The sequence below is a fragment of the Salvelinus sp. IW2-2015 genome, linkage group LG11 (assembly GCF_002910315.2).
Source record: "Salvelinus sp. IW2-2015 linkage group LG11, ASM291031v2, whole genome shotgun sequence".
NCBI classification, from domain to species: Eukaryota; Metazoa; Chordata; class Actinopteri; order Salmoniformes; family Salmonidae; genus Salvelinus; species Salvelinus sp. IW2-2015.
In genome coordinates, this window is record NC_036851.1 from 8,868,597 (window position 1) to 8,891,059 (window position 22,463).

General features: G+C 41.9%; 1 protein-coding gene across 4 annotated transcripts in view; it reads right to left on the minus strand.

Moving 5' to 3' along the window:
• Window positions 1–22,463, minus strand: part of LOC111969743 (chemokine-like protein TAFA-2) — a 197,490-nt gene that overhangs the window by 100,470 nt on the left and 74,557 nt on the right. Inside the window, exons 1-3 of one of the 4 annotated variants that reach the window (XR_011480547.1) lie at window positions 20,961–21,292; window positions 19,982–20,490; window positions 18,758–19,860 (exon numbers count right to left, since the gene is read on the minus strand). The exons of 2 other annotated variants lie outside the window; for them this stretch is intronic. The gene's annotated coding sequence lies outside the window, so the exon portion shown is untranslated. Of the gene's footprint in view, window positions 1–18,757; window positions 19,861–19,981; window positions 20,491–20,960; window positions 21,293–22,463 lie in introns of those variants that run through there. One more of the 4 variants, XR_011480548.1, reaches the window with a different exon arrangement.

A 22,463-nucleotide genomic window follows, 5' to 3' on the forward strand; every position in this document is an offset into this window, starting at 1 on the left:
TGAAGGTGACACTATATCCTTTGGGACCACACAATTACCAGGTGGACAGCAGGCCTCTTGAAGCGATAGAGGAAAGCGATAGAGGAAATCAACAAGATCCACAAGTATTCTTTCACAATAGCTGGCCTTATGTTATCTGCAGTTTTTAGCTGCACTTTCCCATTCCATGGTGGGTAACGTCCACTCTTCGCTTATGTAATGGGCTGTAAAGGCCCCAATTTTTCGAAAATCGTCAGTCCACATGTTAAGCGTAATTGCGCCATTTTATTTACCCAAGTTCTCTCTCAACTCCGGGACCACTCGCCAGCTGATTTTTTTTGCCTGATGCAGGACTCTAGTTTGATAGGAGAGAGACTGACAAACATTCACACCTCTATTAATTTACAAAAGGAGAGTCTAATTGCTTGGCTAGGTGTGAATAATCCCCCAATTTGTGCCACAGTTTAGACTACCGATAGATGCTGCGGTCAGTCAGAGTCGAGTCCTATTGTAAAGTGTAGCCTAATGGCCAAAAAATGGCAAACTTGCAATGTATTCGATGCTTAAGTACTCTAAAGTTTTACATTTCTAACTCAATATCACAGACCAGATTTGCCCTAACAAAAAAATGCATCAACTCACATTATGCCTGAAATACAAAAGTTTGGGCACACTTACTCATTCAAGGATTTTTCTTTATTTTTACTTTATCAAGAGTGTGCAAAGCTGTCATCAAGGCAAAGGGTGGCTACTTTGAAGAATCTCAAATGTTTTGATTTGTTTAACACTATTCAATATGTAATTTCATGGTTCTTATGTCTTCACTATTATTCTACAATTTAGAAAATAGTAAAAAATAAAGAAAACCCGGGAATGAGGAGGTGTGTCCAAACTTTTGACTGGTTTTGTATATCAACTTTCGATTATTTAATTAACCTATATCATGTTATTTCAAGGTATTCCTTTGGAGCACATGCTAATGTGATTTGGAGTTGTTGAACAGGGGTGATGAAATATATTACAATTGAATTTGAATGAACTGAATGATGAGGATGAAGAAGAAGAAAGTGATTGAATTTAGAACAATAGTGTAAGAATTGCTCTTCCTCTATCCCACATGCACATAAAATATATATTTTTTATTTGTACTTTGTCAGAAGAAAATGTAACTGGACCTTAACTTACTAAAACTGTTCTTATACTGTAAGGTTTTAATTCTAAGAGAAATGAAAATGGTCTGTTATATTCCATTATATTCTTAAAATATATGTGTTGACTGAATATACGCAAGTCATGTCTGCTAAAATAACTAGTTGATGGCGAAGCCATAAGGCCTCCGCTACTAAAAAAATCATAAAATAAATAAAAAAGGTTTCACATATTTTTAAGACCTGAGCTATTTATTGTAGGTGTTTTATATATTATATTTACTTGTGGAATGTTACTGAATAGATAACAACAATAGAAAGAATAATCTGGTGGAATTGTGACTGAATGCTCTCATCCTTCTAGACCTATCGGCTGCCTTTGATACTGTGAACCATCATATCCTCCTCTCCACCCTCTCCGAGCTGGGCATCTCCGGCGCGGCCCACGCTTGGATTGCGTCCTACCTGACAGGTCGCTCCTACCAGGTGGCGTGGCGAGAATCTGTCTCCGCACCACGTGCTCTCACCACTGGTGTCCCCAGGCTCTGTTCTAGGCCCTCTCCTATTCTCGCTATATCACCAAGTCACTTGGCTCTGTCATATCCTCACATGGTCTCTCCTATCATTGCTATGCAGACGACACACAATTAATCTTCTCCTTTCCCCCCTCTGATAACCAGGTGGTGAATCGCATCTCTGCATGTCTGGCAGACATATCAGTGTGGATGACGGATCACCACCTCAAGCTGAACCTCGGCAAGACGGAGCTGTTCTTCCTCCCGGGGAAGGACTGCCCGTTCCATGATCTCGCCATCACGGTTGACAACTCCATTGTGTCCTCCTCCCAGAGTGCTAAGAACCTTGGCGTGATCCTGGACAACACCCTGTCGTTCTCAACTAACATCAAGGCGGTGACCCGTTCCTGTAGGTTCATGCTCTACAACATTCGCAGAGTACGACCCTGCCTCACGCAGGAAGCGGCGCAGGTCCTAATCCAGGCACTTGTCATCTCCCGTCTGGATTACTGCAACTCGCTGTTGGCGGGCTCCCTGCCTGTGCCATTAAACCCCTACAACTCATCCAGAACGCCGCAGCCCGTCTGGTGTTCAACTTTCCCAAGTTCTCTCACGTCACCCCGCTCCTCCGCTCCTCCACTGGCTTCCAGTTGAAGCTCGCATCCGCTACAAGACCATGGTGCTTGCCTACGGAGCTGTGAGGGGAACGGCACCTCCTACCTTCAGGCTCTGATCAGGCCCTACACCCAAACAAGGGCACTGCGTTCACCACCTCTGGCCTGCTCGCCTCCCTACCTCTGAGGAAGTACAGTTCCGCTCAGCCCAGTCAAAACTGTTCGCTGCTCTGGCACCCAATGGTGAACAAACTCCCTCACGACGCCAGGTCAGCGGAGTCAATCACCACCTTCCGGAGACACCTGAAACCCCACCTCTTTAAGGAATACCTAGGATAGGATAAAGTAATCCTTCTAACCCCCCCCTTAAAAGAGTTAGATGCACTATTGTAAAGTGGTTGTTCCACTGGATATCATAAGGTGAATGCACCAATTTGTAAGTCGCTCTGGATAAGAGCGTCTGCTAAATGACTTAAATGTAAATGTAAATGAGTCAGGCGGAATATGGAGTGAAAGTGCACTGTACTGTAAGTACGCAACAACGCTGTGGGCCAGGTGTGAATGGTATAGCAGCCTTTCCAATGAATTGGAATGTAAAAGAAGTCATCCACCCTTAATGGGCTATCAGCAGGACCATAGACTTGCTGAGTTTAGTGACTTTAAATGTATTAATGCATGTTTGCGAGACATGTCAATTTCACCCATCTCTTTGCATAGCCCACCACATGCAATGTTCTCTAACCACATCTGGGTGGATCCATAACGAATTACTATGGGAATAAATATCACTGAATGACATAAATATTGGAATAAAGTAGGCTAATGCAATTGAAGGCAACAAATTGTTGCTTATTGAAACACCCAAAGTCATCCAATGGTTATAATAAGATTTAAATAGCAATAGCCTGAGGCCAACTATTTCAGGTCCGTTTCGCGCTGCTTTGAGACAAGCATGGGGACTGGTCTTGATAAATATATCAGATAAAACATTTCACAGAATCTCCATTTGGGTATTGGTTAGTCTACAATTACGGTGTGGAAATGTTAGGATTATTTAGCTCTTCACTCGCAGTTGCTTAGTTGCCTAGGCCTACTCCTGACCGGTCACGTTGTACAGCGCCATATTTTCCTAACGGAAACCCTGAGGTCTACATAGGCTATTGTAAAATGCATTTTTGTTTTTCTTGGAATAGAAACACCATAATATGAATCAATTTAATTAAGCTACATTTCCAACAGTATAAACAGCACAACAAATACAATAATAATTGACAAACAAATTATAATCAATCCCATAGTCTGTTTAAACAAAAAAGGTTTTAAAGTCTCTCGTACAGCCAATATTAAAAACAGTCAAAAGCATTTGTGAATTCAATCGCTTTAGCAAACATGTTGCGGTTTATTCATTGTATAATTATTCAAGCCTCCCTTTGTTATTTTGTTTTATAACTAAAACGCTTGACTGTATTTAAAGACATGGATGACTTGTATGCTGTGTGGTGACATGCACAAATGAATGAATGAATGATTGATTGATATACTGTATATTGAAGTAGGCCTGTATGCCAATAAGTAAGTTGCTCTAAAACAGCTACAGTAAACAGGAATCTACAGCTCCATGACATTTCAATAACTTAACTTCTCAAAGATGCCCTCTGGTGGTCAAACTACCATTAACTAGCATTAACTTCTTTGTGATAGGGGGCAGCATTTTCACTTTTGGATGAATCGCGTGCCCATAGTGAACTGCCTCCTACTCTGTCCCAGATGCTAATATATGCATATTATTATTACTATTGGATATAAAACACTCTGAAGTTTCTAAAACTGTTTGAATGATGTCTGTGAGTATAACAGAACTCATATGGCAGGCAAAAACCTGAGAAAAAATCCAAACAGGAAGTGAGAATTCTGAGGCTGGTCGATGTTCAACTCATCGCCTATTCAATTCCCTGTAAGATATGGATCTGTTTGCACTTCCTACRCCTTCCRCTAGATGTCAACAGTCTGTAGAACGTGGAATGAAKCCTCTACTGTGATGTTGAGCCGGATGGGAGGTGTTTCAGTCATTGGTCTGGCAGAATGTCAGTTCCTGGTCACGCGCATTCCAAACGATATCGTCTTGCTTTCCATAACTTCTAGAGACACAAAGGAATTCTCCGGTTGGAACGTTATTGGATAGTTATGATAACAACATCCTGAAGATTGATTCTATACTTAGTTTGACCAGTTTATTCGACCTGTTATATAACTTTTTGAAGTTTTCGTCCGAGTTCGCCTGCATCTGCGCGAGCGTTTGGACATGTGCACTAAACATGCTAGCAAAAGTAGCTACTTAGACATAAGTAATGGACATTATCGAACAAAACAACGATTTATTGTGGAACTAGGATTCCTGGCACTGCATTCTGATGAAGATCATCAAAGGTAAGGGAATATTTATGATGTAATTTGGTATTTCTGTTGACTCCAACATGGCGGAGAAATGTTGTTATATCTGTGCGCCGTCTCAGATTATTGCATGGTGTGCTTTTTCCGTAGTTTAAAAAAAATCTGACACAGCGGTTGCATTAAGAACAAGTGTATCTTTAATTCTATGTAAAACATGTATCTTTCATCAAAGTTTATGATGAGTATTTCTGTTATTTGACGTGGCTCTCTGCAATTTCTCAGGATATTTTGGAGGCATTTCTGAACATGGCGCCAATGTAAACCGAGATTTGTGGATATAAATATGCACATTATCGAACAAAACATAAATGTATTGTGTAACATTATTTCCTATGAGTGTCATCTGATGAAGATCATCAAAGGTTAGTGATTCATTTTATCTCTATTTCTGCTTTTTGTGACTACTATCTTTGGCTGGGAAAATGGCTATGTTTTTCTGTGGCTATGTACTGGGCTAACATAATCGTTTGGTGTGCTTTCCCCGTAAATCATTTTTGAAATAAGACATGTTGGCTGGATTCACAACATGTGTAGCTTAAATTTGGTGTCTTTCATCTGTGATTTCATGAAAGATTGATTTTTATAGTAATATATTTGAATTTGGCGCGCTACATTTTTTCTGGCTTTTGGCCAAGTGGGACGCTACCGTCCCACATATCCCAGAGAAGTTAATGACAACAATGGCTGACAGTAAAATACGATGACGTCACGTACTCCAACATGCCATACCATTCCGCAGCACCCCACAAGCTGTGCTGCTGTTTGACACAACTTTTAAAGGAAGAACCACCGTAGACTGGACATTGCTAAAATGGCACTAGAGTACCTCCATAGTACTGTCCAGAGGCAACTTTGCCTAAATTAGTTATGGAGTGTATTCTTACACCTTTTCATTTCGGTCATACAGTTTTTCTTAAATCCCAGATTATGGTCTCTGAACATTGAAGATGACAAAATCTGTGCTATGATGACACCCTAAGGCATGGCTCTTAGTGATCTGCGCTATGGTGACACCCTTAGGCATGGCTCTTATTGATCTGTGCTATGGTGACACCGTAAGGCATGGCTCTTAGTGATCTGTGCTATGGTGACACCCTAAGGCATTGCTCTTTGTGAGTCACCATGGGCCTACGGGTCATAAACACTCATGCTTGTGACACACAACAGGCTTCTGAGAAAAAAAAGTAGACTTTCTAATAATAAACCTTTAAATACTGCTGAGCACCTCTTCGTTGTTTCTGTGAGTGCAAATTAGCGTAGACTCATAAATACGAGGGCTGCACAGTCCAAAAACAACATAAAAGACCTCATTAGTGACCCTTTGGCAGCAGCTGTGTGAGTGCCTCCTTAGACCACCCGATTGGGATGGAGGCCAGGACTCCCAGACCCTAACACAACAATATGCTCTAGCACCTAAATGTCTACTAATACCTTCCAGTGACTGAGGTTCATTCCTGCTGAATAATTTACAGTGGAGGCAGGCAGGGTTCTCATTCCATTTTCTTCTCCGGAAGTAGCTTAGCATGCACTGATGTATTATTGACCACGGCCACAACACGTGGCAACCAGTGGAGGCTGCTGAGGGGAGGACGGCTCATAATAATGGCTGGAATGAATAGAATGGCATCAAACACATGGAACCCATGTGTTTGATGTATTTGATACCATTCCACTCCAGCCATTACCACAAGCCTGTCCTCCCCAATTAAGGTGCCACCAACCTCCTGTGGTGGGAACAGACTAAGAGCAATGGCCCAAAAAACTGAGAGACCCAACTGCAAGAAGAGGCACGAGAGTACAGACAGATTGAGGATTAACAGGCTAATCTGGGCATGGTAAAATAAAGTCTGTTAGCCCCAGCCAGTCACGCATGAAGCACTGGTCGATGACAAAACAGAGACAACATTTTTTTTAAAGGGTGAGGCCATGAAAGCAAAATAAAAATGTGCATTTGAGCAAAAGCAAGGCGACAAAGCATGCAGAGCAGACAACTACAGCTTGTAAACATGGGGGTGGTCTCATGGACAATGTAGTGCTTTCATTGACAGTTACACTAACTGATCAGAACGCTGGGAGGGTCTTAACTTCTTCACGCAATGCCTGCTGTTCAACACCAACTAACACTTCGATAAAATCTCATTCGAATGAACAAATCAAGAATTTTCAGGTTTATGTGGATTAACAAGTCAACCATTAGAGACGATTAACAAGTCAACCATGTTGCTCACCATCTACTGTTGGTATTTGTTTAGTTTTATAGTTTAAGATGACATTAATTTGGCTGGTAGTTAATGAAAGTGTTTACAACACTAACCCCTGTGAGAGCAGCTCAACAATAATTGGGTGTCTGCTAATTGAGTTGCCTGACATGTTTGGACAAGCTAAGTCTCAGTGCAATTTTGAGGTTTAATTTGACTCATTACCAGCTTTGAGTCTTTGTTCTCATCACCATGGGGGACCCAATGGGTGTCTGGCAGCAGTACATCATGGCATTTAACCACCCCCAACTTCAGTCTCTCAAGGCCTGGTCCAGGTCAGCTAAAGAAGTGCAAATTCATGCATGTAAAAATAAGAAAATCGAAAAAATTTAAACAGATGAAAAATCTGTTACCAAGACAACACCCGAGCAATGAGCTTGAAACCCACTAATTAGATATGAGAGAACATCAGTCGCTAGCGAGTGTTTCCTCATAAGCGGTGGGGGAATTATGCTGTACTCTGTGTGAGTAATTTTTTTTGTGTGCAGTAGATCTGCAGTGAGCCGCTGTACATCTGGCTGCCGACGCTTGGCAGGGCCTCGTGCATTCTGGGAAAAGGAGACGCAGTGAGGCAGAAGAGAGAAAGCGAAAATAATCTTTTTTCAACCCAAAGCCAGTTCAAATTTTTGACAGGCCTGCTTAATTCCATTTAAAAGTCCCTTCAATAGATTTTTTTCTGTACTGCTCCGTTGTGCATTTCCTGCAGGGAGTCTTCCGTTGTTTGTGTTTTCGGGGCACGCTTCAGCCTATTTATGCGAGCTAATATAAAGTATAAAATGAGGGCATGTTTTTTTGGTGAGTGTGCACACAATTGCAAGTGGGAATAGAGTTGACTGTTTAATTTCCCTTATAGCCAGGTAAGCGAGAATGCAGGCTCTCCCTCGACTCCTCAAGGAAATGCTGCTGAATATAACCACAGAATATCTACTGGGCCCATATGAGAAAATCCATATAAGTTACATATACTAAAGTGGTATGTACAGCAGGTGCATTAAATAAGAATATATTTTCATTATGCAAATACCCTGCCCTTTTTACACTAAGAAACAACATAGTTTCAAGCCGCATTAGGCAATCAAGTCCCAACAATAAACTGAAATGGCCATAGTACACAACAAATTGAGTCCTCATGCATCAGTTGAAACAAACGCTGCAATATATGCATTTAACGCAATCGCGCCCAGCAGCAAGTCCCTTACATACAGCTCAGGTCAAGAACAAATCTGGGTAACACTTTACTTGACACTCACCGTCATAACATGTTACGACACGGTCATAACCATGTCATTTGTCCTAACAGCTGACATAACTTGTCAAAACCTGTTATAATATGGTCATAATACTATCATGACGTATATTTATACCGGTTGTGACATATAGTGTTATTTTATGGCTGTTTATTACACCTACATAAGAGTGGCAAACCCCACAAAACAAGGCAAAACTTTTCATTTGCACCCTACCCTACATGTCAACAGTATGTAAAAAAAAAAAATTGCGACCATATTACACATTATCATTGTAAATGCACACACATTGATGTCAGACATGCACCTACCCCAATGCTTTGTTGCTGATGACTAGGATGAACGCAGGGGCAGAGTTCAGGAGCAGGACAAGACACCCTTTTTTTGACTGATGACTGATATAAGGGCATGTACGTGATTAGCCTATCTGGCTTATATGATTATGATAAGCCATAATGCTTCTTGACAGTGTCATAAAGAGTATTTTCTTAGTCCAAGTAAAGTGACACAGGATGGTCATAATGCTTCATGACAGTGTTATTTAAAATATGATGAAAAAAACATGACTGTAAAGAATTCATTGCAACAACAACAAAGGATTTAAGAAAAGCACTTTAAAACCAAAGGAAACTTCTTGGCAGAGAAAAACCTATTTGAATAAATGTGGATTTTGACACTCTTATGTTGGTGTCATAACCAGCCATAAAATAGCACAATATATGTCATAACGAGTAAAAATTTATGGGTCATGACAGTTTTATGACCATACTTTATTATGACAGGTTATGACAAGTTATGTCAGCTGTCCTGACATATTATACATGGTTATGACCCGTGACGTAACGTGTTATGAAACTGGGTGTCAAGTAAATTGTTGCCCAAGTTTGCTAACCAGCCAAACATGGGCCCTGCTAGGATTGTGTGATGGCAATGCAGAAGAAAACTGACAAGATGAAGAGGCAGTACTGCTGTTGCGTGACTGCCACTTCTGCTGCTCTCATATCTATACTGTTCGTGAGTGGGGGGGATGGGGATTTTTGTTATAGATGCCACAGTAGGCTACGTGCATCAATGTTCCCACTGGAAACAGCAACAGGGAAGGGTATAAGGTAAAATCATTATGTATGTCCTACTCCTACTGTACACATGCGTAATTGCCAGTTAGTCCCTTGCAGGTGACCTGGGGCTTAGATGTCATCCCCCGGTACTAATGACTGCTTCACTGAGCATGTCCCCATGTCCCTGTATTATCAGACCTATGGCAGGGACTACAGGGAAAAGCCCAGGGGCTGCACAGATGGTCACTCTCTCTTGCTCTGTGTGTGTKTKTGTGTGTGTGTGTGTGTGTSYKWYMYMTAYYYATYMAYMWACWTRYTYKYTSTYYKYTCTYTCYYWYCCMTCYCTCTCTCTCTCTCTCTCTRATGCCTCTGTCGTTCTATTCCAGCCATACTATCTATAGACCTCCTCCTCCCTCTCTTTCTCTCCTCATGGTATCCATATACCTCTGGCTCTCCAGGAGCTCTAAAGATATTCTTCTCAGCTTATCTTCCTTCTTTTCTCCTCTCAGGGGGATTGATTAATTCCAAGCTGTGAGAGAGGTGTTTTTAATTACAGTGTCAAATGATCTGTTAACAGACACAATGAAATCCATTGCATCATCCACATGCATTTGTGATCCCCCTATGTATAGGGCAAAGATCGCTGGTCTTCATTGGCTATAGGGTCAGGTAGGATTACTGCAATACGAACCGTGACACAGAGCACCACTTAAAGAGATAGTTCACCCAATTTACAAAATTACACATTGTTTTCCGTGTACTGTAACCAGTCTATGAACAAGGTAGGACAGCAATCTATGCTTTGGTTTAGTTTCCCTGTCACTGTTTCCAAGTCATGGGACTGATATTATCATTTTTCTGGCATCATGTCCAAATTATCCGAAAGTATCTTAAATTGATTGTGAAGCTCAACAAAGTTACTTATAGATGATCTGAAAATTCTAATAAATCAGTCGCATGACTTAAATGGGAATGGGCCACAATTGCTAAAATGTTAGCATGTGGACACATTGCCAGGGAAACTAAACCAAAGCATGGATTGATGTCATACCTTGTTCATAGACTGCTTACAGGCTAAGGAAACCAAAGTGTCATTTTGTAATTTGAGTGAACTATCCCTTTAATGAGCAACCACTAATCCCTCTTCCCTCTCTCCCTACTATCTCTTTCTCTCTCTCCCGGGCTGGAACACCTTGTAACACTTCTCCACATAGAGACACATTTGGTAGAAACTCTTAAATGTCTTTAAAGGCCACTACAAAACCAGTTAACGCTGAAAATACACTAAGTCAAATCCTCAGATGAAAAATGCTAGATTGATTTTGAAGAACTGACAAAAGTGTAGTAGTCAAAACCTCAACTGAAGAATTGAAAAGTGAGCAACCTTGATGTTGTAGTGATAAAATTGGTGGCATGTCATGCCATGCCGCGGGGAAGAAGCTCAAGGCCCAGAGGTTGAAAAATGCTTTCAGTGCGTTCACTGTGAAATGATGGTACAGCACATATTATAATAGCGTTAAACCTAGACTCAGGTGAATGTTGATATGTGCTGTTGTTATCAATTACACAGCCATCCTTTGAAGGCTTTAACTCCGCTTTTGTTCTTCATTCTACAAATTCATTTTAATCTCCCAAACAAGGTTGTGTGACCTTCAATAATYTGTGTTTCAACAACCACTGTTTGGATAATTTTGAAGAGGGCAGTAATATTGCAATTTCAATAAAAAATGAAAGCAGGGTGTTTCCTTTGACAGAAAGATAAAAGATGAAAACATTTATAAAATATCGCCTTCAGTCTCTGAATAATATTCTGGCATTCTTCCTTTCCACAAAGCACCAGCGGATTGTTTCGATGAAATACCTTCCTGCTATCATTGTGAACTGAGTAACACCATCATATGGGTCAGAGGAAAGGGCTCACAACATGGGGAGGGGGAATTTGTTTAAGAGACTTCCAACTCGAGACATTCTTGGACTATTACTTCCAGGGGCAGTCACTGACTAATAAATGTAGCACAGAGCTTCTCCCCTAACCCTGGGGGAGGTGTGTCACATCACACTTCTTAATTTGGGTTCAGTTGAGCTTCACAGGCGCCATTAGCATCGAGTGCTGGCGTGTAAGATGAGCTAAGAAAAGAGAGAGAGAGAGTGCAGAGAGAGAGAGAGAGACAGAGTGCAGAGAGAGAGAGAGGGCAGAGAGAGAGAGAGAGAGAGAGAATCTGAAGTCAAATGTCTACTGTTTGCTGATAATCTGGTGCTTCTGTGCCCAACCAAGGAGGGTCTACAGCAGCACCTAGATCTTTTGCACAGATTCTGTCAGACCTGGGCCCTGACAGTAAATCTCAGTAGTAGTTGCCAGGACAACTAATACAAATTCCATCTAGACACCGTTTCCTTAGAGCACACAAAAAATGATTCATACCTCGGCTTAAACATCAGCGCCACAGGTAACTTCCACAAAGCTGTGAACGATCTGAGAGACAAGGCAAGAAGGGCCATCTATGCCATCAAAAGGAACATAAAATTTGACATATCAATTAGGATCTGGCTAAAAACAGTTTTGAATCAGTTATAGAACCCATTGCCCTTTATGGTTGTGAGGTCTGGGGTCTGCAGCTCACACAAAATGGGACAAACACCAAATTGAGACTCTGCATGCAGAATTCTGCAAAAATATCCTCTGTGTACAACGTAAAACACCAAATAATGCATACAGAGCAGAATTAGGCCGATACCTGCTAATGATCAAAATCCAGAAAAGAGCCGTTAAATTCCCAAACCTTCCATAACAAAGCCATCACCTACTGAGAGATGAACCTGGAGTCGCCTAAGCAAGCTGGTCCTGGGGCTCTGTTCACAAACACAAACAGACCCCACAGAGCCCCCAGGACAGCAAAACAATTAGACCCAATCAAATCATGAGATAACAAAAATATAATTACTTGACACATTGGAAAGAATTAACAAAAAAACAGAGCAAACTAGAATGCTATTTCATCCTAAACATAGAGTACACAGTGGCAGAATACCTGACCACTGTGACTGACCCAAAGCCGCATACAAACATGATCTCTTTACTGAGTAAGGCAGCTCCAAAATGCAGGTCTTTCAGCCTAGCTCAGTGCTTTCTGTGATGGATGGGCAGTGGGCTCCCGTTTTACAGGCCCCTAACCAATTGTGCTATTTTGTGTATTTTTTTGCATTGTTAGTAACTTATTTTGTACATAATGTTGATGCTACCATCTCTTATGACCGAAAATAGCTTCTGGATATCCGAACAGCGATTACTCACCTCGAACTGGACAAAGATTTTTTCTTTAATGAGTCTGATGTAAAGGATATAATGTTTCTCCCAGACAAGGCCCAAATCCCCATTATTCACATGAAGAAAGGAAGGAAATACAGGCGGCTTAGATCAGGGTGTCTTGTGAGAATTCGTTCGCGAGTGGGTAACCCGCCTCTACCATCAGTTATATTAGCCAACGTCACTGTAGAATAAACTGGATGAGCTCCGTTCGAGACTATCCTGCCAATGGGACATTAAAAACTGTAATATCTTATGATTCACAGAGTCGTGGCTGAACGACGACACAGTTCATACACAGTTGGCTGGGTTTTCCGTGCATTTGCAGGACAGAACAGCTATGTCCGGTAAGACGAGGGGTGTGGTTGTCTATTTGTCAATAACAACTGGTGCGCGATATCTAATATTAACGTGGTCTCGAGGTATTGCTCGCCAGAGGTAGAGTACCTCATGATAAGCTGTAGACCACACTATCTACCAGTTTTCATCGCTATTTTTCATAGCCGTCTATTTACCACCACAAACCGACGCTGGCACTAATACTGCACTCAACGAGTTGTATAAGGCCATAAGCAAACAAGGAAATGCTCATCCAGAAGTGGCGCTCCTAGTGGCCGGGGACTTTAATGCAGGCAAACTTAAATCCGTTTTACCTAATTACTACTAGCATGCCACATGTGCAACCAGAGGAAAAAAACTTTAGACCACCTTTACTCCACACACAGAGATGCATTTAAAGCTATTTGATCCTCTTGATTCCTGCTTACGAGCAAAAACTAAAGCAGGAAGTACCAGTGACTCGCTCAATATAGAAGTGGTAAGATGATGTGGATGCTAAGCTACAGGACTGTTTTGATAGCACAAACTGGAATGTGTTCCAGTATTCATCCAATGGCATTGAAGAGCATACCACCTTAGTCACCGGCTTCATTAATAAGTGCATCGACGACGACGTCCCCACAGTGACCGTACGTACATATCCCAACGAGAAGCCATGGATTAGAGGCAACATCCGCACCAAACTTAAGGCTAGAGTTGCAGCTTTCAAGGAGCGGGACACTAATCCGGACGCTTATAAAACATCCGGCTATGTCCTCAGACAAACCATCAAACAGGCAAAGTGTCAATACAGGACTAAGATTGAATCTTACTGCACCGGCTCTGATGCTTGTCGGATGTGACAGGGTTTGCAAACTATTACGGACTACAAAGGAAAACCCAGGCACGAGCTGCACAGTGACGCAAGCCTACCAGACGGACTAAATGCAATTTTTGTTCGCTTCGAGGCAAGCAACACCTCTCTCTGCAACTGGATCCTGGACTTCCTGACGGGCCGCCCCCAGGTGGAAAGTCTATGCAACAACACATCTGCCATGCTGATCCTCAAAACGGGGGCCCCTCAGGGGTGCGTGCTTAGTCCCCTCCTGTACTCCCTGTTCACCCACAACTGCACGGCCAAGCACAACTCCAACACCGTCATTAAGTTTGCTGACGACACAACGGTGGTAGTCCTGATCATCAACAACGATGAGACAGTCTATAGGGAGGAGGTCAGAGACCCGGCAGTGTGGTGCCAAGACTACAACCTCTCCCTCAATGTAAGTCAGACAAAGGAGATGATCGTAGACTACAGGAAAAGGTGGGCCGAACACGCCCCCATTCACATCGATGGGGCTTAAGTGGAGCGGATCGAGAGTTTCAAGTAAATTGGTGTCCACATCACCAACAAACTACATGGTCCAAACACACCAAGAAAGTATTGAAGAGGGCACGACAATGCCTGTTCCCACTCAGGAGACTGAAAAGATTTGGCATGGGTCCCCAGATCCTCAAAACGGTCTATAGCTGCATGATCGAGAGCATCCTGACCGGTTGCATCACCGCCTGGTATGGCAGTATATCACTGGTGCCAAGCTTCCTGCCATCCAGGACCTATATATTAGGCAGTGTCAGTGGAAGGTCCAAAGAATTTTCAAAGACTCGAGTCACCCAAGTTATAGACTGTTCTCTCTGTTACCGCACGGCAAGCGGTACCGGAGCGCCATGTCTAGGTCCAAAAGACTCCTTAACATCTTCTACCCCCAAGCCATATGACTGCTGAATAATTAATCAAATGGACAGCCCCCCTTTGTTTTTACACTGCTGCTACTCGCTGTTTATTATCTATGCATTGTCAGTTTACCCCTACCTAAATGTACAAATTACCTCAACATGTACCCCATCACATTGACTCGGTACCGGTACACCCTGTATATAGCCTCAATATTGTTATTTTATTGTGTTCCTTTTTTATTTTTTTACTTTAGTTTATTTAGGAAACATTTTCTTAACTATATTTTCATGAAAACGACATTTTTGGTTAAGGGCTTGTAAGTAAGCATTTCGCGGTAAGGTCTACTACACCTGTTGTATAAATACAATTTGATTTGAAAAGGATAAACACACACATGCAAAACCATGGGCCAGAAAAGGTTGAATACATTGGCCATGCTGTCAATCCAGCATGACGTCAGCTGCGTTCAAAACAACTGAGAACTCGGGGAAAAAATGAGCTCGGACTGGGAAATGATATTTTCCGAGTCATCCAACTCGGATTTACAAGTGGGGATCTCGGGCCTCTTTCTAGAGCTCTGAACTGAAGATCACTGATGTCATGATTCGACCTTGTTTTTTATTAGTTTCCAGTTGTCTTGAAAGCACCATAAATCCAGAGAATGCCAGACTTTGATGACAAGGTTTGATGGCCAAGTTTGCCCACGAGAAGKACCGCCACGCCACATTCAATTGAGCACAGCACAACAACGGTCCAAAAATCTATATTGTATACTGCTACATAAATGATGTAATATGCCCGGGAGATATGTATACAGCAGCTAAGAAAGTAATACTAAGCGTATGTTGTGTAGTAAGCTGTTAGTAGCTCACCCTAAGAATTTGGTCCCTCTCCCCCTCAGAACTTAACCTACTGACTCGGTGGTGCACATGTAGCCTATAGCTTGTTTTAGAGAAATGTCATCATTGAATATTGTAAGAGGTTTCATTGTCTGTTTATATGCCCCTGTTATTTATCCTACGGTTCTGACTTGGTGTACAGGGAGAATAATGTAAGAACAGGCCATGTTCTGAATTCGGTCGCTGTACATTTCAAAAGTGCTGAACAAATAGTTATATCGACTACTTGCTCATTAATGTCTTAATCAAAATTAATGCTTGTCTCTTATCTGCTCATCGTTCCCTTATGCCATAATTTGTACATCTCAATTGATATATTGCTTATATAGGTATATCTCATTAGTATCTTATTCATCATTTTAGCCAATGTTGGAATGATTTTGTTGTTTTGCTTACTTTATGTATTATAATTAGCTAATTTTCTTCATCAGATGGGGATACTATATAATGTTGTTGGGTGTGTAACCATGTTTTCTAGTGACAGTCTCTTCCCATTGAAGTATATTTTTTCAACARWAATTCAGTAATAGACCCATGTAATTCCAGTTGATATTGCGAGGGTTGTTTTGTTTGCGCGATGTGCTGTCTGTGCGTCGGTATATTGTCTATAAAAGTTGATCCTCGTGATTGTATTTTCCTTTTTAGACCACTTTGTTCTAATAAATAATAAAATGTTGTGTAGTGGCATTGCTGGCATGCATCTAAAAAAATTGGTTGAGTTTGCCCCACCAAGATTAACATGCTAAAATCGCCACTGGTCTCCACACCTTATTGAAGCATTTGTCGGCAGTTATCTTGGCCAAAGGCTGTGCAACCAAGTAGTAACTCCGGGTTGACAATCATTTTGTTCATGCCATTTGTCTTCATTTTCTAAATTAAAACTGTAAACTGAAGTTTACAAAAATAAAATGTGTTCYGTGATGTAGAAAATACGAAAAACAAGGTGTGGAGACCCAAAGTTTTTCTTTTACATTACTAATTATTTTAGAAAAAATAGGGARKTATTTAAGAAAAGTGCAAGGGTGCCAATAAATATGACTCACCACCTGGATTCGGTCTTATGTAGCAAAATTTGAATTTCAGTTTGTTATATTGGATAAAAGTAGAGACTCAGAGCTACAAAATGGTATATCATACAGTGCATTTTGAGGAACAATGGGAAAGTATTTCTACTTTGAAAGTTGATACACTTGTAAATTCACTTTTGAGAAAAGAGCCTTTGAATGTTTTGGTACCTACTAGAGAGCTCTCCTTTGCCCACACCCATTCAGCATTGTTCACACCCTCTTCAAATCAAATTTCAAATCAAAATTTATTTGTCACATACAGATGGTTAGCAGATGTTAACGCGAGTGTAGCGAAATGCTTGTGCTTCTAGTTCCGACAGTGCAGTAATATCTAACAAGTAATCTAACAATTCCCCAACAACTACCTAATACACAGACATCTAAAGGGGTGAATGAGGAAATGTACAGTACACGTAAGTATACGGATGAGTGATGGCCGAGCGGCATAGGCAAGGTGCAATAGATGGCCTTGAGATAGAAGCTGTTTTTCAGTCTCTCGGTCCCAGTTTTGATGCACCTGTACTGACCCCGCCTTCTGGATGCTAGCGGTGTGAACAGGCAGTGGTGGTTGATGTCCTCGATGATCTGTTTGGCCTTCCTGTGACATCGGGTGCTGTAGGTGTCATGGAGGGCAGGTAGTTTGACCCCGGTGATGCGTTGTGCAGACCACACAACCCTCTGGAGAGCCTTGCGGTTGAGGGCAGTGCAGTTGCCGTACCAGGCTGGGATACAGCCCAACAGGATGCTCTCGATTGTGCATCTATAAAAGTTGGTCAGGATTTTGGGTGTCAAACCAAATTTCTTCAGCCTCCTGAGTGTCGTCTGAGCACTTGATGATTGAGTTGCAGGCGTGCATGGCCACGCAGTCATGGGTGAACAGGGAGTACAGGAGGGGGCTGAGCACACACCCTTGTGGGGCCCCAGCGTTGAGGGTCAGCAAAGTGGAGATGTTGTTTCCTACCTTCACCACCAGGGGGCCACCCGTCAGAAAGTCCAGGACCCAATTGCACAGGGCGGGGTTGAGACCCAGGGCCTCCAGCTTGATGATGAGCTTGGAGGGTACTATGGTGCTGAATGCTGAGCTGTAGTCAATGAACAGCATTCTTACATACAGTTGAAGTCGGAAGTTTAAATACACCTCAGCCAAATACACTAAACTACATTTTTCACAATTCCTGCCATTAAATCCTAGTAAAAATTCCCTGTTTTATGTCAGTTAGGATCACCACTTTATTTTAAGATTGTGAAATGTCAGAATAATAGTAATGATTTATTTCAGCTTTTCTTTCATCACATTCCCAGTGGGTCAGAAGTTTACATACACTCAATTATTATTTGGTAGCATTGCCTTTAAATTGTTTAACTTGGGTCAAACGTTTGGGTCAAACGTTTCAGGTAGCCTTCCACAAGCTTCCCACAATAAATTGGGTGAAATAATCTCTTTGTAAACAATTGTTGGAAAAATGACTTGTGTCATGCACAAAGTAGATGTCCTAACCGACTTGCCAAAACTATAGTTTGTTAAGAAGAAATTTGTGGAGTGTTTGAAAAACTAGTTTTAATGACTCCAACCTAAGTGTATGTAAACTTCCGACTTCAACTGTCGCTATTCCTTTTATCTAGATGGGATAGGGCAGTGTGCAGTGCGATGGCGATTGCGTCGTCTGTGGACCTGTTGGGGCGGTATGCAAACTGAAGTGGGTYTAGGGTGGTTGGCCGGTGAGGTRGAGGTGACATGATCCATGACTAGTCTCTCAAAGCACTTCATGATAACAGAAGCCAKCCCCACCCATCTTTTTAARGATTCACATGAGGTGATGTGCTAAAGACTAAAAGTGGTAGTAGCTTACAATAATGAAAAATTCCAGGTAAACAGAAAGTGTCCAGATAAAAATATTAGATGATGCTTACCCAGATACACTTGTCTAAATTGATGGGTCATGTGAAAGAAATGCTAGAACCCCCAGCCACATCCAGTGGTGGGAAAAGTACTAAATTGTCATACTTGAGTAAAAGTATTTAAAAAATCAAATTCCTTCCTATATTAAAAGACGGCACAATTGTATTTTTAAAAATTATTGCCGGATAGCCAGGGGCACAATGTACTTAAGTWTCAAAAGTATAAACCATTTCAACTTCCTTATATTAAGCAAACCAGACGGCACAATTGTATTATTGTTTATTGATGGATAGCCAGGGGCACACTCCTGYATAATTTACAAACAAAGCATTTGTGTTTAGTGAGTCTGACAGATCAGAGGCASTATGGATGACCAGGGATGTTCTCTTGATAAGTGTTTGAATTGGACAATGTTCCTGTCCAAATGTAACAAGTACTTTTGGGTGTCAAGGAAAATGTATGGAGTAAAAAGTACATTATATTCTTTACGAATGTAGAAAAGTAAAAGTTTCCAAATTATAAATAGTAAAGTAATGTACAGATACCACAAAAAACTATTTAAGTAGTACTTTAAAGTATTTTTACATCACTGCCCAAATGCCTTCACACCAGTACATTAGCATACTTTATATACTGTTACACATGCACTTATCACATAGTATTCCATACATAAGTTAAGGCCATGCAACCTGAGTTGAAACCTGAGTGAGGTGCACCTGTACAGTACATAAACAGATGCATGCGCCATATATTTAAGCGGTGGACACTTGATACGGTCACATGATATTGTTGTGGTATGTCACAAAATYTTGTTACGACCACATATATCAATATTTTGCTAAGTCTTGCTAAGCAGATGGTCTCTACAGGAGGTGTAAACGGTACAGCCAAATGATTACTTGCATAGTAGCAATATCAGAAATAGTGTCAATATAAATAAAATATACAGTTTGTACAAGAACAATATCAATAATGATATCAGTGATAGATGAGGTAGTTATATGCATACAATCAGGGGTAAAGTGGCCGAGCTGGATAGAGAGAAAATTGCAGCAACGTATGGCGTTTGTTTTAGAAGAGAGTCATGTGAATAGAGGCACTGCAGATAGTGCTGATGACTGGTCCGTCCAAACCACGYATGAACAAGGTAATCTATAGTCGGAGAGCCTGTTTCTGTCCTGCCCTTGACTTTGGCGCAGGGCATGTGTTGTCCATAGCCCCTTCGTTGCAAAACTCCCTGATCTTGTCAAAAATATAAGTTTGTCTAGCTGTGTCCAGTCCAGGTGGTGATTTTACAGGCAGACCATCTATGGGAGGAAGGATGTCAGTGTTGCGTAGTAGCTGAAACCTGCTCCAGAGCATCGAAGCTGTAAAACAGGGAATAACAAAAAAAATCTGAAGACATTACAACCCTGCACAACATCAATTCACCTCCCAAGTTTAGATAAGAAGAATAACCTCATGCAATGCAATGAAAATTATTTTCACCTGAAGTGCTGGTACTGCTTGATCTGTGGCAGCGCCCTGAAGTACGGAGTCAGGTGTTGTTGCCAGCCATAGCTTTCCACCAGCACCTTATCACCTCCAGTCCAACCAGCTTTGAGATGTTGACCCCTATCACAGTGCTGTCCTTCACAACACCAGCAATCTAAAACAAAGTGTTCACTCTGGTCTTTCTGTAGCGCTGCTTGATGAGGCCGAAGCACCAGTCGGGGGCAAACTTGGTGTGGCCTGTGATCAGGAAGTGAAGGTCCAGATTGTGGTGGAGCATGTGCATGGTCCACCAGGCACAATACCAGAGCACAAACTKGTTCTTATTTTGGCCATTGCAGTTATCACAATTCAGGCCCACACAAATTTTCCCAACTCCGTAGTTGGTGAAGAAATGGTGCATGTAGTTGATGACTGCGMTGCTGCCTTTGCTTGCTTGGGCCAGCTCTCTTTTTGATGACTGTATGACTGGTGGATTAGAGTCAGGCGTGTTCTACTGATTAATGCTGAAAGACAAATTCCAGATACAAATATTTTAGCATTATTATACAATAGATGCAAAATGGCATTCTGAGATAAGATCACTACACGCAGTTCAGACAGGTAATGTTAGCTACTGTAGCTAGCCATCTAACGTCAGCTGGCCATCTAACGTCAGCTGGCTAGCTAACAGCAAGCTTTAACTAGCAATACAAACCGATTGTCATAGCTAGCTATTGTTTAGACATGCCACATTAACGTTAGCGAGCTAAAAAATTAACTATAATCCCAATCCATAGAGTAGCGTTACTAGCAATACAAACCGATTGTCATACCTAGCTAAAGTTAACCAAATAACGTTAGGTTCATTGTTAGTTAGCAAGCCAGCCATCGAACTCCAGCTGGCTAGCTAACAGCAAGTTTTAGCTTGCAGTGAAAACAACTTTCTGACAAAATTAGAAACGTATAATATCTGACTCTGTAGCTAGATTCTTACCTGTATACATGGATGAAAGCTTCACGGCAGACTGCAAACCCTTTTATAAGACATCCTGTGTTGTTTCCGTTTAGTTTGCACAGCTTGTTTGGCCCGTTGTGTTCCACTTATTTCAAAACATGTCATGAAATGAGAGTCAGCATTGCATGGCACGATCGTAGTTCAGAAAGTTGTCCATCACAACTTTTTCCCACAGGACCTTTGTCGATAGCGCCTGATACATTCAGGGCAGCAATGTTATTGAGAGCAGTAGCAACGTATTTGCAGTTCTCCATTGCTAACATAATATATTTTGGGGRAAAAACTGCCGTGGAAACGATTATTTACGGATGACGAGCAGCTCATTTTATAGACACAAGATGCAACACCAACCAATCCAAACTCATCTCTAGGCATGTCCAGCCCACTCATTATCTCAGCCAATCATGGCTAGCGGGAAGGATGCTGCCTTTTTCTTTGGCTAAACCAACTAGGATCATAATTTAACAATTTTATTCGTATTTACAGATGACATACAAGTTTGATAGTAAGGCACATGCAGGTTCACATGTTCCTGTGAAGTCGTGACTTGCGACATARGCCTAGTTTCCTGAATCGGGTCACATATTTGGCAGCAACTGAACCATATTTTCAAGCACTGCGTCGATGTGTGTTTCTGTCAGCTGTCACTGRCAGCAGTGAGATAGACGTCAAGAGAGATGTAGATGGTTACTGTGTGTCAATTAACCCAGAACTTGTGAGCCAGCTGCATCAAAACTCACTAACAGTGTACACCGTTTCCTCACATGATATGCGATTTGGCTCTGGGGTGCAGTGAGTAGTAGTGTCTCTACATTGCAGCCATATGCTCAGCCTGGTCTGACAGGAGACACGGGTCAGTGAGCAGCACTCCACTATTCACTATTACTACGATGCGGCATCACGGCTGGCTCTGCCCCTGTCCATAGTCCTGAAGAGAGAGCGAGAGAGAGAGAGAGAGAGAGAGGATTTCCTCGTATTACATGTCCTTATCCCCTCCATCCCCTTTAACCACATTTAACACTCTTTTCCACTTAGCGCTGCCGCACATATTCAATATGGCCCAGAGGACAAGTAATGCATACGTTGGGAATGGGGAGGCCGGGGCTATGAAATGCTAAATTCAACAGTTCAATCTGTGAGGGCTGCTGGTGGCTGGTGGCTGGTGTTGTGGATCATGTGGCTGACTGAGGCTCCATCGTCTAATTCCTGTAACCACTGCTCTCAAAGCTGATCTGAATTAGTCCTGTCCTACTCGTGGAGAGTGAAACCCCACTACAAGCCTGCTCTTTTAATGTAAGCCCTGGGATTAAACACAGCTCAGGGGCACAGATTGGGTGATGCAGTGGAGTGGGCCCTGATTGGCCCAACAGATGGGTTTTAGTAGGGAAAGAAGCTTTAATCAATCCAGTTTGGACATTGTTTACAGAGTCCAGCAGCAGCAGAGAGAGCAGATTTTATACAGGGAGGAGGAGAGAGGAGAAG